Source organism: Crassostrea angulata, chromosome 8 (assembly GCF_025612915.1).
Source record: "Crassostrea angulata isolate pt1a10 chromosome 8, ASM2561291v2, whole genome shotgun sequence".
Lineage (NCBI taxonomy): Eukaryota > Metazoa > Mollusca > Bivalvia > Ostreida > Ostreidae > Magallana > Magallana angulata.
The window spans coordinates 574,675-579,862 of NC_069118.1; the positions used below are offsets into that span (position 1 = coordinate 574,675).

Consider the following 5,188-nt stretch of genomic DNA (forward strand, 5'->3'; position numbering starts at 1 on the left):
ATTTGTTTTTTGATTGTCTGTTGAGATGTTATTAAAATGCCAAGAAATTAGTGATAAAACTATAAATTAAATATTGATTATTAAATATGTGCATTTCCCTTTAGAGACTGTACGACGGATCCATTTCTTCAATTGATTAATGAAAATTTTATATGGATTAAAGGTATAAAAATATATCAATATCAATCGAATTAGCTTTTTAGTAGGGACCATCCCAAACAGTCCATTTTGGATAACTCCTCATTTTTAAGTTGAAAATACTGGGGAAAAGCAGTTTTTGAGAGAGGAAAATAAGTCTAAAAAAATTTGATGTAGATTTTTTATCCCATATAAAATTTGATACTAATATGATGATATTAAATTGATATCATTTAAGAAATAACCCTGTCATCAACTTCGTTTTACGGGGACACCTACCGAAATGCGGTGTGTTGTTATTTTGCTTCAATGCAGGATCTCAGAAAAAGTTCTGTTCATCAGTTTGAGGTTGAATTACGAAACATAAACAACTATTATTTAGAGTGTGTTAAACGTGTTTGCAAATGATAAAATACTTCAAAACATAATCATGGCGGTGGTTTTACTCTGTTTTATATACCAGTAATGAAGCGGATTGGATTGTATATGCTTGGTTCAATGGCTAATGAGAGAGCTATGTAATTGCTTGTACATAACTTGAGCAAAAATAAAACTCACTACATAACTTGACATTATTCTCTTAAGAAAATTACAAAGGTAATTTCTTTTATATGCGCAATATATATCAGCGCAAAGCGAATTAGTTCCGTCGCCCTAAATAATTTATCCCCTTTTCCATTTTTCCGACATTGTTTCGTTGTGGATTTTCTTATTCTTTCCTATAAGACAAATAAGAAATATTCTCCTTTTTGCGAGCACCTAAACTATGTTCTTGTATACTATTTAATTATTTTATTTACGTGAGTTCTCAGAAAAAGTTAGTCTATATCTGTTTTCTAACTTTCAAATTTTATTAATAATACAATACAATGATAAGGTACATGGATATAGAAATTAATTTGTTTGATGACGTCACTTACACGAAGGAAATTCATAATCTTCAAAATAATGATCTGATCAACATTCAACCTCTAATCAACATTCAACCTTTGATCGACATGCAATCTTTCAGCTAATAAAACAAGCATTCTGAGAGTATTGCATAAGCAATACACGTCCCCTACCGGTTTGTGGAAATTGTGAAAACAATGCACTGTTATGGAGAATATCGAACCCGAACATTAAAAATTTGGAATATAAAAAATAAATTTTCTCGAAAATATGTCAACCTGACACTTGTAAACTTGATCTGTAGTTTGGCATTCTGAAGCTGTTCAGCAAATTTCATAGCATTCCTCAAACGCATAAAGAAAAAAAGTGTGGAAAACTGAAGTGGGACAGACAGACGGACGGACAGACGGACAGACAGACGGACGGATGGACGGACTGACGGACGCAGAGGAAAGCTATAGTCCCCTCCGGTGAAAACCGGTAGGGGACTAATAAAAGAGCTTCTTCTTGTGATCTCTGTTATTAATTCAACTCCCGTATTTCCGTTATATTTATATATTTATTTTTAATCATATGCTTTATATTTGGTATAATTCAATGAATAATCCTCAGTTACTCACTGCACATCATCAGCATAACCTCATGCAGTTTCAAATTGCAGAAAAAGAACTTTGAAGACACCGACATATTTTAATGTTCTGGCGTTATATTGACCTTCAGCACTGATCCCTGTATTATTTAAAAAAAATATTGTAAATAAGCTTTCTGTGGTATTTTCATCAATATAGAACATTTCATTAATTAATTATAATGTCTGAAAGATAATTTCATTTTGTTTTTGTTTATTTTATTAAACTGAAGTCATATGTAGTTTTATCATTTTATGACGTTACTTAACAAAAATGACGTCTGTTTTACATTTTTCATCAAAACTGTACCATATTGTAAACTCCGTTTATAAAAAAAGTATGATAGGTATCGAAAAAAGAAAACCAGTTATGAAAAGCTAAAATTATACACTATATTTCACCCGAATATGGTGATATTTGATGGTAGGGCAATTGCTTTAGCTTCGTGGCTCTAGCTCTTTCTTTACAAAGCGAGCGTCAAAATTTATACGTTATACGTGGCGGACGTAACGTTATTTGAGCTGATTTTTTACACAAACTTTCAATCATACCTTTGATTTTTAAGCCCAAAAATATTAAGAGTGACCCTCCTTTGTCCCTGACGTAAAGTTACGATCCAACAATGGCATCAAGGTTTGCACAGACGACTGACGAGAAAGTTGTGGGGTCGGTAAAGTGCTAGATTTTCTCCAAAATTGACAATGTGTGTTATAATGATTTCAAAAATATGAACAAAATGAAAAAAACTAAATCTTTATTATCGTAGCATAAAATCAAAAATATTAAAATCATTTGAAAATAATATTTAGTTATATGCAATGTCAAATCATCTTACAAAACATAGTGAAGCGCTGCTTTTTTGTTCAGGAGAGCACTTTGATGTTTAGGTTTGTAACAAATAATGCTTCAAACAGCAAGAATTATCTTTCATTATCATGAACTATTAAAGGTTTTACATACCGGTTTTACATACATTGTATGATAAATTACAATAGTTTTTAATTTTTCATAAAAGGTTTTCTGTTTTTAAATTTGGATAAAATATTAGTAAATGGATCCATATGTTTTAGAATGAAAAAAAAATCAAACAATAATGGTGAGAAAAAGAGAAAAAGAGAATAAAGAGAGAGGAGTTTCTCATTAGTTATACACTTGTACAACTTTAACATTTCGTAATTGATGAGCAGTTCATTAGTTTTTATTAAAATGCAATTGCAACTTATATAATCATAAGACGACATTTTGTTTTTTACTTTTTAAAGCTATCTATTCATATAATTACATAAAAATCATTCTTAATGTATTTTTTACCAGTATCGACAATACAAAGTGATAGACTTTTCCAAAGAAAAAATTACTTATTCTTCCTTTGTGTGACACACGTGGATTTAAGGGAGAATTTTCACAAGATGCACAGGAAATTTCTTTTATCCTAGATGGAAATATACCCGATATTGCCTCTGCTTGGGTCAACTGGCACGCCAGTCCAGCACTCTACCGATCGAGTGTTAATCCACTAACCAGAGCTAGTAGAAATGCCATATACCTGACAATACCCCATGTACATCGCTGGAAATAAACGAAGTCCCGTAATATGTAAATACCTTTTGTCGGATCTAATTAATTTCTTTATAGACATATCGTATATTGTGTCAAGGTCCAATCATTCTGTTTATTTTATTTATTGAAAAGGCAGGGTCACAAACCTGAAGAAAATTCACTTGCACAGGATCTACAAAATCATTGGCAATGCGTCAACCATTACAATAAAAATTATCCACGATATTAACACTTATCATGACATGTCGTTTGTAACAACTTTTGTTTTAGAATTATCAAAATAAATTGAATTTTTTTTTTTTATAATTCATTATATACAAAGGCGCCGCCTACTCATATTTAGGATATTATCCTTTCTTTTATCAAAATACCTATATTATCATTTTTAGTTTTACCCTTTGGTACTTTTCACGCCGTATACCCCTACATATATGAAAGACTCGATGCTGAAAGACAACATTTACTGCGTGGCATTCGTCATAGATCGCAGCACTGTTGATGTTATGTCGGACACAATCCTCCAACGTCTAAAAAATCTACAAGTTAAAATGAACCATAGATGTAAGTAATGATACAAAAAACACAAAACTATCAAATCACAGTGGAAGGACATATAGTTTACAAAACATTAGTTAATATAGCAAATAAAAAGGATTAAAATGGACATTGAAAACAAAATAAACCGTATTTATATGTAAGATTTTTTTTATCACAGAAATACAAAACATGAAGTATTATGGGTTATTAAAACAGAAAAGCATATAATTATATATATATATATATATATATATATATATATATATATATATATATATATATATATATATATATATATATATATATATATATATATATATATATATATAATTAAATTCTTAAAGTATAAACAACTTGAAAACATGACATATTCAAACCTAAAAATAATCACACCCCTTAATGAATAGAATGAGTCAGATGTGAACTAATATAGAATTTTTTTTAAAGTCACAGCTTTTTTTTTTCTTATTTAGGTTTACCACAATTCGTCTTCTTGACCAAACTAGACAAAATATGCCCGGATGTAAACGAGGATGTGAAAAACATGTTCACAAGTTCTGCTGTCTGTGACGCCATGGATAAAGTCGCAGACGTAATGGGTCTCCCACGTGCCCACGTGCTTCCGGTGAAAAATTATGAGAGCGAGACTAAGCTGAAGACTGCAGTGGACATTTTGTTAATGGAAGCTCTGCAGCGATGCCTAGACTTTGTTGATGACTACATGAAAGAACAACTTGATAAAATGGCAGCGGAAGGAAAGATAGTCCACACAAAAGACTATGATTAATATAGTCAAATTTGTTTAATTGCACATTGTGGACAATGATTTTTTTGTGTGTTTGAGAAAAAACACATTTTATTGATTTTGGTCATTGATACATTATTAATAAAGCATTAGTGTTTAATCATTTAAGTAAATAAGTATAATAAAATAATGCATTTTATGAATTGATTACCGTTTTGTCTGAATCAAGGTAAGAAATATGTTTTATTGGTAATGGTTAACAATGCTTTACAACGGTTTTTACGTGAATTAAAAACTCATTTTCTGACTGTAAGGTTCAGAGGAAGAAAGTGCCAGATAAATATTTAAATACGTAATTGTAAACGTATTTGTATAAAATAATCATATTTTAAATTGTTTTGCTACTTAATTATATATTTTAGTACACGTGTCCTTTTTATTTCTTTTGAAGTGTTAAAATCATAAAGATTTCTGATAAATAGCCAATATGTGATTAAAGAGTCACTCTTGTCTTGCTTTCTGGACTTGCTTTATAACTTACATTGTATAGTATCTGGATGATACCTTCAAACATCAAACAAGAGATGATTACTTCAAATCATGTTTATAAATGTGTGTTAATGATAGGTGAAAAATGACAATAATAAACTGTCAACCATCTCAAAAATCCATAAAGCGAAATGCAAAT

At 30.2% G+C, this 5,188-nt stretch overlaps 1 pseudogene; it reads left to right on the forward strand.

Moving 5' to 3' along the window:
* The first annotated feature begins 2,280 nt into the window (after positions 1–2,280).
* LOC128159107 (interferon-induced protein 44-like) lies at positions 2,281–4,519 on the forward strand (annotated as a pseudogene).
* The last annotated feature ends 669 nt before the right edge of the window (positions 4,520–5,188 follow it).